This window comes from Somniosus microcephalus, chromosome 7, assembly GCF_052327205.1.
Source record: "Somniosus microcephalus isolate GS21.2 chromosome 7, FLI_Smic_1.0, whole genome shotgun sequence".
Lineage (NCBI taxonomy): Eukaryota > Metazoa > Chordata > Chondrichthyes > Squaliformes > Somniosidae > Somniosus > Somniosus microcephalus.
In genome coordinates this window covers 253,176,212-253,189,759 of record NC_140993.1, presented here as the reverse complement: position 1 = coordinate 253,189,759, position 13,548 = coordinate 253,176,212, and the positions used below count along the sequence as shown (strand labels likewise).

At 45.9% G+C, this 13,548-nt stretch overlaps 1 protein-coding gene across 1 annotated transcript in view; it reads left to right on the top strand.

Moving 5' to 3' along the window:
- The first annotated feature begins 465 nt into the window (after nucleotides 1–465).
- Nucleotides 466–13,548, top strand: part of ofcc1 (orofacial cleft 1 candidate 1) — a 398,354-nt gene continuing 385,271 nt past the window's right edge. The window contains exon 1 of the mRNA XM_085993614.1: nucleotides 466–781. The gene's annotated coding sequence lies outside the window, so the exon portion shown is untranslated. The remainder of the gene's footprint in view (nucleotides 782–13,548) is intronic.

Genomic DNA, 13,548 nt, shown 5'->3' with positions numbered 1-13,548 from the left:
AAGTTTGCCTTTTTCGACGTTCAATTGATTTCAGCGCTCTAAGCAGCCAATCTCATTGCAGAATCCTCACAGAGAGGAAACCAGGAAATGAGAAGCTGCTTTTATCCGGACTTTTAAAAAATGTTACAGAGAGCGAAATAAAGATTGGGACTCTCACATGGGGATAAGGTAGAAGCTGCAATATCATGAACGAACTTTAATTTTTTTTAAAAAGTTGTAGTTTTTATTATAATGGAGAAATTTGACACTCCACAAATATAAAAATTAGTTTTTCAGGGCCAGTTGTTTGTTTAGCAGTCAATACACTGTTAAAACCCCAGTTACACCTAATCCAACAAGGCTTAACATTTAACGGGGTATTTAACAGCGATATTACCTAGTGGGGATATAAATACATACAAATTTTAATCCATTGATTTTTAAAAAAAGGACACATGAAGAGTGACATCCCTTTGCACTGATGCTGAATGCTTTCTCTCTTTCACCTGTCAGAGGAGACTGTGGTGCAAAGTCTGTAACAGGAGCTTTTGGCTGCAGGGGCGAGGTGGCGTCACAGTTACCAGGGTGCCCAGAACAACAAAGCCGGCGTGAGGAGCTCCAGCCAAGCGTTCTGGATCGCTCGACTCCCAGTGCTTGCCCGACCCAGGTAAAGCAGGTCCATCTCGGTGTTGCGGCATTATCCAACGTCTTGTACGCTTCCAATTTACTTCTGATGCAATATATCCGGAGAAAAGAGGTGGCGAAATCCTTTGCATCGTTTTACCAGAAAAAAGAGGCCCTTGTAAGTGACGGCTATTTAATTATTTAACGTGCAAATGTTGGCTCACGCTGCAATTAAAACTTTCGTGTTAATTGTCGAGACGATGTGCTGATACGAAACTTAGAGCTGCTTCACAATGGAGTTGCAACAACTTGCGGGGTAATTTGACAGAGGACTGGAGGAAATTGCGAATTATTTGCACAGTCTGGGTCCAGGCGAGAGGACAACATCGAGGAGCTACTGTAGATTGACGAAGGGAGGGAGGGCGCTTTCACATCACCTTTCGTCACTCTAATTTAATTGAGTAATTTGTGTGCATTATTTATTTGGGTTGTATTTTACCGCTCTTGCAATTTATCTTTTTATTGCTGCTCTCAATTCGGAGCATGTCGGATTGACTCTTTAAAAATAGAACTGCAAGGGCAGCAGAAAAAAAATATTCAAAGTACTTTCCACATGAAATGGGAAGCTTTCCGTCAATTTCTTGCCAAAGCAGCTTTGCACAGTTTGGCTTTCTACCTTTGAAAACTCATACGTCACGTGCTTATAAAATAGCGCCGGTAGTTTAGTGTTATACATCAGTTTAAACTTGTTTTCGTTACAGAATATTGATTTTTCCTGTTATATTGGAGAAAAATGGTACTGCCCTCTATGTTTATGCAAAGTCTAGTTCAGTTCAGTATCAGAACAGATAAACTTGTGACGGTAATATCAAATAGCTGCATTCAGTGAGAAAACATTGTTTAATCTCTGCCCTTAAAGTAAAGGATGTATTGTTGCAAACAGCGTGTAGTTATTGTTAACAAGCGAAATTAACAGGTAAATCATTAATTTTTCACAAAAAACATCATAGCAAAAATTGCCCTGTGGATTACAGCTTGTATTGCTAAAACAAACATTCCAAAAGCTGTTTGCTTTTCTTTGTAAAAGACAAAGGTGTGGGAGATTCTGGCCTCTTGCGCATCCCTGATTTTCATTGCCCTACCATTGGCGGCCGTGCCTTCAGCTGCTGAGACCCTAAGCTCTGGAATTCAATCCGCCTCTGTACCTCTCCTCCTTTTAAGATGCTCCTTAAAACCTACCTCTTTGACCAAGATTTTGGTCATCTAATATCACGTCAAATTTTGTTTGATAACGCTCCTGTGCAGCGCCCTGGGACGTTTTACGCTATATAAATACAAGCTATCGTTGAGAGAAATTTAAGATAGTATATAAGTTCATTTGAAAGCTATAGGATATTTAAATGGGAAAGATATTTAAAAGGGTGCATGAAACTAGAATATTAAGATATACAGCAAATTGTAAAAGATTTCTAAAAATTGTGATAAATTAGTAAACAAGGCAAGAGAGGCCAAGGAGAACATGATGTAAAGAGAGCAACTGTGAGTAACAGTACAGTTGTGATTCTAAAAATGGTCGGATCAGATGGTAAACTTGTGATGTTTATGGCATGCTTGTTGTGGCCTAATCTGGATCAGTAAAGTATATGCATGAGGTGTCAGAGGTTAAGTGTCAGATGCTAAACTGAGGACTAGGAGGAAAGTTTTTTTTTAGAAGCTTATGACCCAGTGTCAGAAGGTCGTGGGTTCAAGTCCCAATCCCAGAGAATTGAGCACAAAATCTAGGCTGGCACTCCCGTGCAATACTGAGGGAGTGCTGCACTGTCGGAGGTGCCGTCTTTCGGATGAGAAGTTAAACTGAGGCCTCGTCTGCTCTCTCAGGTGGACGTAAAAGATCCCATGGTGCTATTCGAAGAAGAGCAGGGGAGTTCTCCCCAGTGCCCTGGCCGATATTTATCCCTCAACCAACATCAACTAAAACAAAAGCAAAATACTACGGATGCTGGAAATCTGAAATAAAAACTGTAAATGCTAGAAATACTCAGCAGGTCAGGCAGCATCTGTAGAGAGAGAAACAGAGTTAACATTTCAGGTCGATGACCCTTCGTCAGAACTGATGATCTGGTCATTATCACATTGCTGTTTGTGGGAGCTTGCCATGTTTCCTACATTACAACAGTGCCTACATTTCAAAAAGTACTTTGTTGTCTGTAAAACGATTGGGATGTTGTGAAAGGCTCAATTCTTAATCCAAGTCTTTCTTTTTCATCCCATGGATAGCATTGTATAATGAAGCAGGCAGAGTGAGTAAGAGGAAGCAAGAATTGCTCGTGCAAGAATCCATTGGAATCCTGCACTTGTCCATTTGGTAACCAGTGCTTGACACCTATGATGCTTGACAGGGCCTGTGACACTTGACAAATCCAGAAGAAAAGGCGAATCGTAGTTTTAAGGGATTTAGAAAGTCTGTTTGCCAGGTGTGACTGGGAGTTCGGAATGGGACTGTGCCTCCCAGTTGCCCGGGTAAAGGACATAATGGAGTGGGTGCAAAACCATTGGAATAGGAGCAGGAACCAATGATATGGGAAAGAGTTGGATGAAGGCCTACTCTTCATTTGTTGGATTCAAGATTAAAAAGCTAGACTTTCAGGTCATGATCTCAGAATTACAATGTCATACACTGGGCTAGGTAGGGAGAAACAGATTCAGCACTCTTGAGGTTGGGGGGGGGGGCACTAGTTGGGAAATCGCCGACCTGGAGCCCTTGGTTTTCCATCTGTTAATTTAAATGGATGGAAAAATCACAGGCAGCAGGGTGCCCTTGCCTCAGCTCATCCGCTGCTGAAACCCTCATCCATGCCTTTGTTACCTCTAGACTTGACTATTCCCACGCACTCCTGGCTGGCCTCCCACATTCTACCCTACGTAAACTTGAGGTGATCCAAAACTCAACTGCCCGTGTCCTAACTCACACCAAGTCCTGTTCACCCATCACCTCTGTGCTCACTGACCTATATTGGCTCCCGGTTAAGCAACGCCTCAATTTCAAAATTCTCATCCTTGTTTTCAAATCCCTCCATGGCCTCGTCCCACCCTATCTCTGTCATCTCCTCCAGCCCCACAACCCCCTGAGATACCTGAGCACCTCCAATTCTGCCCTCTTGAGCATCCCTGATTATAATTGCTCAACCACTGGTGGCTGTGCCTTCTGTTGCCTGGGCCCTAAGCTCTGGAATTCCCTCCCTAAACCTCTCCGCCTCTCTACCTCTCTTTCCTCCTTTGAGACGCTCCTTAAAACCTGCCCTAATTTCTCCTTATGTGGCTCAGCGTCAAATTTTTGTCTTTTAATACTCCTGTGAAGCACCTTGGGACGTTTTACGTTAAAGGCGCTATATAAATACAAGTTGTTGCTGTTGCAATCTTCCATTTAGCTGTGAGCACTGCTCCTGATTGAGGAATCAGTTCTTTTGGGAATTTGGGTGTCCTCCCCACTTCCCCCATGAATGTCCATCCATTTCACCCCCTATATAATCCATTCTTGCTACTCCCGGGGCTGACTTGTGAAGCACTTTCAATTTGTTGGGATATGTTTCTCGTGCTTGATGCAACTGTTCTAACTTGCTGGTGAAAAGTAACTTGATTTAACGAAGCAGTAGCTAATTTAAAATAACAACAATTTGCATGGACGCCGAGCCAAAGAAGGAGATATTAGGAGGGGTGACCAAAAGCTGTCCTTTCTGAGTGCCATCTGCTATCAGAATTGTCTGCTGTTCAGTATCAGTAAGACTGCTCATCCTCTTCAGCTGCTGCTGGAATCTCCGCACCATAGCCCCGATGCCACATACTTGCTCCTTTCCTGGATGTTCACTCACCCTCAGCTCAGTACTGTAGTGAGTAACCTTGCTGACCTACTCGGTGTTGATTTTAGTTTTAGACCCCAAATCCAGTCCATCCCAGGCTGCTTACTTTCACCTCCTGGAATGCATTCCATCTCTATCTCTCCCCGCACCACCCCTCCACCCCGGTGCCCCTCACCTCACTGCCCCGGAAATCCTCATTCATAAATTTGCACCTCGGTACTTGACTGTTCCGATGTCCTCCTCGCTGTAACCTCCACCCTACTTAAACTCCAACATATCCAGAACTCTGCTATTGCATGCTATCCCACTGTAAGTCCCACTGACCTGTCGCCCTGATCCTTGCTGACCTCCATTAGCTCCTTGGCCATTAGTGCATCAACTTCAAAACCTTGTTCTCATTTGTAAATCACCCCATGGCCTCATTCCACCTTACCTTGACTCTCCCAGAAACCCACCCATAACCTCTCTGCCCTTGCAAACTACTGTCCCATCTTCAATCTCCCTTTCCTCTCCAAAATTCTTGGCTATGCTGTTGCCTCCCAAATCCATGCCCATATTTCCTGCAACTCTATGTTTGAATCTCTCCAATCAGGTTTCCATCCCTGCTATAGCAGCAAAACGGCCCTAACCAAAGCCACAAATGACGTCCCTCTGTGACCATGGTGCATTATCCCCCTTGACTTCTCTGCAGCCTTTGACATGGTTAACCACACCATTCTCCTTCAACACCTCTCCTCCACTGTCCAGCTCAGTGGATTGATTGCCCTAATTTGGTTCCACTCTTACCTATCCAGTCATAGCCAGAGCATCTCCACTGTGCTGTGGACTCCATTGGTTCCTTGGTTCAGGCAACCATTCCTGTCAGACATTGTTGATCTTGTAAAAGCGTGCTACAGTGTGGTGATAAGTTAGAGGCAGCTTCACTCTGGATGTTCTGTACAGGACCTGGAAATGCTTTGTGCTGGTACTGGGTGATGAATGTGGAAAAGTTTTAAAAAATTAATTCACGGGATGTGGCACACCGCTGGCAAAGCCAGCATTGATTGCCCATCTTTAGTTGCCCTTGAGAAGGCGGTGACGGGGCTTCTCCTTGAACCGCTGCAGTCCATGTGGTGAAGGTGCTCCCACAAGCTGTTAAGTAGGGAGTTCCAGGGAGTTTTGACCCAGTGATAATGAAGGAGAGTGCAAAGAATTAAGCTTGGTTTTCATTGGAAAACAAGAGACTTGAAAGATGTGATCTAGATCTGAAAGGCATGGATGATGTAGATATAAACAGATTATTTAATGTAAACTGTGGTCCCAGATCCAAAGAGTAGAAAACAATCCTGTTAAGATTGGAGATGAGAAGACTTTTTCCCTCACAGAAAAGGCATCCCAATAAATAGCAGGAGAACCAGCTTGTAAGTTATAAGGCTAACTGTGTGCATAGATAATCAAATACTTTATGAAAACACTATATTTCCAGTACTGCTAAAAATATCTGATCAGTGTGGTGATGTCAGATTGATAACCTGAGCTTGATTTTCACTCCCATTACCTGCAGGGATCGAAGATTTTATCATCTTGTAAGTTGTATCTATGACTCTTCACCTCATACAAGAGATTAAATGAATCAGCATGCACCACAATTATGCAAACTGGAAGAAACAGGAACAATAAGACATAAAAACATAAAATGCTGGAAATACTCAGCAGGTCAGGCAGCATCTGTGATGAGAGAAACAGAGTTAACGTTTCAGGCCAATGACCTTTCGTCAGAATGGCAGATCAGTAAAATGTTCCATACTTTCCTGTGTCACATGTATTGCAGTCTACTTCACTTTTGCGTATACTCATTTAAATACATAGATTAAAAAAAAAAATTCTCCCGTATAATTTTTATGGCAAGTCTGTTCTGTGGAAGTATAGCAGCTCATTTCAGCGCAGCTTTTCAATCCATAATGCACACTTAAAAAGCAGAACATGATGGCTCTTTTACACCTTTATAAATGCTAATCTGTTGAACTGACTCATTTAGATGAACAATTAACACCCCATTATTCAGTGTCTGCTAGAGTATTGCAATTTTAATTGTTATACTCTAATGTTTATGTTACGGAATTGCTTTAAGTTGAAGTGGTTTTGCAGTATGTTGGGGCTCCTGGTGTTGTGAAATTAAAGGACTGATTATGGTTCCTGCACTCGCAGGGAGCGCATTGAGCACAGGACTGGGGAGTGGGCCCTTAAATTCTTTGGTTTTGGGTAAGGGAGGTTTGTCTGTGGGAGCAGGGAGAGAGAGTGTAAACTCTGTGTTAGGCAAACAGAAATGCTATTTATATTTATTCTGGCCTCTTGCGCATCCCCGATTTTCATCGGTCCACCATTGGTGGCCATGCCTTCAGCTGCCAAGGCCTTAAACTCTGGAATTTCCTCCCTAAACTTCTCCGCCTCTCTACCTCTCTTTTTCTTTAAGACGCTCCTTTAAACTTACCTCTTTGACCAAGCTTTTGATCATATCCCCTTATGTGGCTCGGTGTCAAATTTTGTTTGATAACGCTCCTGTGAAGCGGCTTAGAACGTTTTACTATGTTAAAGGCGCTATATAAATGCAAGTTGTTGTTATGTGGATTTCTCGGTTTTTGATTTGGATCGTGAGGGGCTTATGCAAGCATCAGGCACACTGCTGCCCAAAATAGCTGTTGCAAGTTTGCAAATCATGACTTTAATTCTGGCAGCTGGATGTTCCCCGATGGTTGGGAAACCTTGGCAAGTATGATGCCTCAATTTTAGGTCTGTACAGGTGGGCCCGATCACTCAGCCTGCCTGTGGCCAGAAATAAAAGAGCAGCAGCCAGTAGCCATTTTCATGGCTGGACTGCTGTTAATGCGGCTATCTCCAGAGATAACAAGGAAAACCATTTCTTCAGGTGAGGTCTTGGCACCGCGAGGGTAGCAGCATTGCCTCATTTATCTTCTGACACTGTTGCCAAAGTCAGGCCTGCCGGTGGTAGCATTGCTGGAAGGTAAATGCAACACAAGCTCTTTAAGGAAACTTTGGCCATATTAATAATGTAAAGTGGCAGTTTTCTAGATTTTTCTTTTCTTTCGCAGTTCCTCTTGAGTGCCTTTTCCAGATGGCCGAGAAATTTGGTTATCGACAGACACGTTGCAAAATCGGCACTGCTCTGAAAACGTGCGCCCGATGAGGTCAGCGAGAGGCACATGCGAAATTGGAATGCTGCCTTATATTAATATGCATGGCAAGCTGCCAGCACTCCTTGCACTGTTTATTGGCTGCTCGCCGATTTGGGGGGGGAAGCGGGGGTGGGGTGCCAGAATTCGAAGGTCAGTGACACCATTTAAAGGCAGCCTACACTTCTTAAAGGGGAGGTGAACATTGGCTGCTGTGAGCTGATTTTGCGTTGCACAGTAAAAAGTGTCAGGCAGAGTTACTGCAGTAAGGACCTCCTCATTTGCTGATGCTGCGCTAGAGGTGTTGGTGCAGGAGGTCCCCTGGAGGAGAGAGGTGCTACTTCATCCTGATGGCAGAATGGTGCCTAGGCAAGTTGTATGGCAACAGTGGTCATATGTGACGGAGCAGGTGAATGCCAGGAGAATTGCACCCAGGACGTGGCTGCATTGCTGGAAGAAATTCAATGATTTCACTACAGCTGCTAAGGTAAGACTCTCACTCACAATCTCTCACTCTCTCCTTAGCCCTGCACCACATGTAGCCCCGGCACTCTCAAGCCTTCCCTGCCCTGCTTCTCATCACTCCCCTCCAATCATGGCAGCGCACCTTGCTCAACCTCCTCTGCTGCTATTGACACACTCTGTACCTGCTGCTGTCCTCACAATCACGCCCATCACTTCCGCACTCCTGGGCCATCTTTCACACACCAGCAGCACTATTCCACCTTGACAGCCACATCTGCACCACCTTTCACCAGCCTGCCCACTAACACACTTCCTATCTTCTTGCAGGACAAGTTGGAACACAACATCAGGGAACACGGACGGACAGGAGTAAGGAGACCATTCATCCATGTCCTCTCCCCTTTGGAAGAGGGCGCCATGGATATTGTGGTCATGGGCACATCAGGAGCATTATGGCAGGCGAGACTGGAGGACATGCTTGGCAGATTGTTTGGCCATCTTTTCCCCTCTCACTAAAATCTCTCCCTATGCACACTCTGGCGAAGTGGTCCTGCTTTGAACTCTCACTCATCTCTCTCTGCTTACCCTTCCCACTAACTGTCAACCCTTGTCCCTCTTACCCCTTTCTAGGTCAGGGCAGAAATAGAGGGCCATCTTGGATCAGAGGAAGAGGAGGACAGCCTCCCAGAGTACACTCCCATCACTTGACCTTACTCTCAAAAGCTGGCACCCCGCTTGGTGTGAAGGGTCGGGCTGAGGGGTCTGCACTGAAGGATGTACCCAGCGCAAGAGTGCAGAAGCAAGGGCAGGGTCCAGAAACTAGCTCGCTGGTGGGCAAGCTCATATTCTAGGCCTTTTTATTATTCATTCCTGGGATGTGGGCATCGCTGGCAAGGCCAGCATTTATTGCCCATCCCTAATTGCGCTTGAGAAGGTGGTGGTGAGCCGCCGCCTTGAACCGCTGCAGTCCGTGTGGTGAAGGTACTCCCACAGTGCTGTTGGCTGCTGCCGGAAGCACAGATGCTGACTTCGATAGTCCGGCCTATAGAAGAAGACTGATGGCTGTGGATGGCAAACCACTCAGTGCACTGCACTGCCTGCCAGTGAGCCTGCACACAATGACGGGCAGCATGGAGGAGTCCAACTCCAACTTCTGAGGGTATTGCAGAGGGGCATAATGCAGGCAACCATGGGGCATAATGCAGGCAACCATGGAGCATCTGATCAGCTCAATGAATACAATAGCAGGACCCAGAGTGCTAGAGATTCTGGTGATTGTTCTGACAGCTACGATGGAAGCTCAGAGTGCCACCACCGTGGCTCTAGGCTCCAGCAATTCTTCTGGCTTTCAAGGCAGGAAGGAGACTATGAATATGGGCTACCAAAGTACCATCTCACTTTTGGACTTTGTTCGCGCAGAGAGGAGTGTGAGTGGTGAGGTGCAACCCCGTGACAGTGGCATTTCCACCATGGGACAGGCAGATGCTGTTCTCCCTCAGAATCATGGCAACAGTTGCTCCCTGCCAATCTCTAAACCAGTACCACTGTCAGTGCCAGGCAGCCAGCTGGTCCAGGGTGCCCCAATTGCTGCTGACACACTGCAGCCTGCAGCCGGGACCTTATATGCACAGAGCTCCTCGAGGTCGCCCACCCCGGCCATCTCAAGTACCCTTGTTGGAAGTTCACCAGCCTGCCACCTCCCAAGCTGGTCCCACTGGGGAAGCACCTTGTAGGAGCACCAGGCTAGGCAAACAAGCACAGAAGATGATCACTAGAGGTTCGCATGAGGGGGATTTTTAGTTCTCAAGTATCACTGTAAACAAACTTGCAGTGAACCGTGATCAACCAGTTTGCTGCTTGGCTTCATTTACTTTGCATTTATCTTCGTGTTGAAGATTAGGACATTATGGGGTAGGAGGGACAGTTGGTGGATTGGGGGAGGGAATGATTCAATGGAAGCTTTCATTAGCTGCAGATGTGGAGCTGTGGCAGCTGACAGCACCGCTGGCCCTTGCTCTTTCTCGTTGTCCTCAGCTGCCTGGTCTTCCTCTTCATCCTGCTCCTCCATGTCTTCTTTGTGAGGCGTCTCCAATGGCAGCTCCCTTTTCAGGGCAAAGTCATGGAAAATGGGGTAAAGCAGGATGATTCTGGAGACCCTTCTGGACTATACTGACAGACCCTGCCAGTCCGGTCCAGGTAGCGGGACCTCTGTTTCAGAATTGCTCTTTCTGTACGAACTCTGTTTATGGTGTGGTGTCGATTTTAACCTTGCTCAGCATTTGTGCTCAGGTTCCTGACTAGATCCATGAGCCAAGTGTTCAAAAAAAAAAAAGACTTGCATCTATATAGCAACTTTCACGTTCTCGGGACATCCCAAAGCGCTTTACAATCAATGCAGTACATATTGAAGTGTAGTCACTGTTGTAATGTAGGAAACGCAACAGCCAATCTGCACACAGCAAACTCCCACAAGCAGCAATTTGATAATGACCATATCATCTGTTTTGTTTTATATAGTGATTTTGATTGAGGGATAAATATTGGCCAGGACACCGGGAGAGAACTCCTTTATTCTTTTTCGAATAGGGCCATGGGATCTTTTACATCCACTTGAGATGGGGGCTACATTGAAAAGAAAGCATTTATATAGCACCTTTCATGACCTCAGGATGTCCCAAAGTGCTTTACAGCCAATTAAGTGCTTTTGAAGTGTAGTCACTGTTGCAATGTATGAAATGTGCAGCCAATTTGAACACCGCAAGCTCCCACAAACAGAAGTGTGATAATGACCAGATAATCGTTTTTTAGCAGTTGGTTGAGGGATCAATGTTGGCCAGGACACCAGGGAAAATTCGTCATCTCTTTGAAATAATACCATGAGATCTTTTACGTCCACCTGAGAGGGCAGATGGGGCCTTCGTTTTTTTTTATTCATCTGTGGGATGTGGGCGTCGCTGGCAAGGCCAGCATTTATTGCCCTTGAGAAGGTGGTGGTGAGCTGCCTTCTTGAACCACTGCAGTCCGTGTGGTGATGGTACTCCCATAGTGCTGTTAGGTAGGGAGTTCCAGGATTTTGACCCAGCGACGATGAAGGATCGGCGATATACTTCTCAGTCAGGATGGTGTGTGACTTGGAGGGGAACTTGGAGGTGGTGGTGTTCCCATGCACCTGCTGCCCTTGTCCTTCTAGGTGGTGTAAGATTTGCAAAATTAATATTGTCAGATAAGGGTCCCTTGGCAGAAGAGGCCTTTACTTTTAAAAGACTGTTTTAAAAGAAGCCCAGGAAAAGGAGGCATACAAAATGGCCGCCAGACCCCGTGACCAGCTTTTTGGACACTTTTTAAAATGGTTCCTGCAGTCCCCAGACAGCCTTTGTGGATTCAGCCCACAGTAAGTTCTGGAAGGCCGTTTCGGAGAAAACGAAACCAGACAGAACCACATACATATGGATTGGATGCAGATCCAGTCAGATCAGCCTGTAGATAAAGGCCATCTGGATGTTTACCCAGACAAAGGGGAACAGTTTTATATTCATATAAGGGGAGCATCAAAGACCCGTTAAAGACATCAAGAAGACATTCAAAACAATACAAGGTCATTCCAGACCAGAGATGGCCATCACCGGCCATCCCGAAAGCAGTTTAAATATAATAACTACCCCGCTGTGCTACAAGCCCGCCAAAAGTTAAACAAAGACTAACCTTGATTTGGCGGGAGATAAAGGCATCTTTGAGAAGTATAACTGGAGTCCTGGGGTAGCCATCGAGAGCGCCTTTTGAGCTTAGAGCTTTTGCAGCTTTTGGTAGCCAGCTTGTTTTTGAGAGCCGTGGAAGAACGTCGATCCGGAGACCAAGAAGGTGATTCGAGTCTGCGTCCCGCCCCAGGGTAACCATCGGGAGATCGTCGACAAACCCCGGGCCGTTGACGAGACAAAGGACAGCAGCCCTTCAGAAGAAATCTATCTGAAAATGGTAAGCCAGCTAGGCTCTGCGAAGAAACCTCTTTAACCATGGTTAAACAGGTGGTCTCCGTCCCCGCCGACGTCCATGCCTGCCAGCATCCAGCCTGTCCGTGACCTCCACCTCGAGGAAGAAGAGAGAGTGTCGCAGCCCGCAGCGCTGACCACGTGGAGACAGGACGCCTGAAAGGATCAAAACGCAGACCTGTTTTCAAAACTCTATAATTTCCAACTGGATTGGTGAGCATGTTTCTGGCCCCTCACAATCTGATCTAGATAGGCTTAGGGGGTGGGCATTTAAGGGGTAATTTTAACAATGAGTTGTTATCCCTTGATGTTCCGTGTGTTTCCCCATTTCGTGATGATTTTTGTGAAGTATAATATGCCTGTATATATCTTAGCCAGTACTGTATTATGATTTATTTTTTCCCTCCCATGTACCTTATTGGTTTGCAGTTTGATTTGTTCCTTTATGCAATAAAGTTTCATTTCGTTTCCATTAAACCTGGCCTATAGAGTATTCTCTACATTGTAGTTCCTGCCTCAAAGTCCAGTGTCTAGAATCTAAGGGGCGAGTGGGTCGAACCACTCAAGGATTTACTGTGCAAGAGAGAGAGGCCTCTAGAGAGAGAAACCTCTGCAATCTAAAACCCCTTACAGTTGTAGTGTATGTACCTTTAAGACAGAACTACTTTTACAGCACCTGTATACTGTGGTACCGGCAGTGACCACACCTGTATATAAGCCTTGCGCATGCCTCTGTACCTCCTCCAGTAAATACCTGTTGATTGTTAAGTTACAGCATCCGTGTGGTTATTGAAAAACATCATACTCTCAGAATCACGGATCTAACAACAGTGGTAGAGGTTGCGGGTTTGGAAGGTGCTGCTGAAGAAGCCTTGGTGAGTTGCTGCAGTGCATCTTGTAGATGGTACACACTGCAGCCACGGTATGCCGGTGGTGGAGGGAGTGAATGTTTAAGGTGGTGGATGGGGTGCCAATCAAGCGGGCTGCTTTGTCCTGGATGGTGTCGAGCTTCCTGAGTGTTGTTGGAGCTGCTGTCATCCAGGCAAGTGAAGAGTATTCCATCATACTCCTTGTGTCTTGTAGATGGTGAAAAGGCTTTGGGGAGTCAGAAGGTGAGACACTTGCCGCAGAATACCTAGCCTCTGACCTGCCCTTGTTGCCACAGTATTTATGTGGCTGATCCAGTTAAGTTTCTGGTTAATGGTGACCCCCAGGATGTTGATAGTGGGGGATTCGGTGATGGTACTGCCGTTGAATGTCAAGGGGCGGTGGTTAGACCCTCGCTTGTTGGAGATAGTCATTGCCTGGCACTTCTGTGGCACGAATGTTACTTGCCACTTAACAGCCCAAACCTAAACGTCGTCCAGGGCATGGACTGCTTCATTATCTGTGGAGTTGCGAATGACACTGCACACTGTGCAGTCATCAGCAAACATCCCCATTTCTGACCTTTTATGTTGGAGGGAA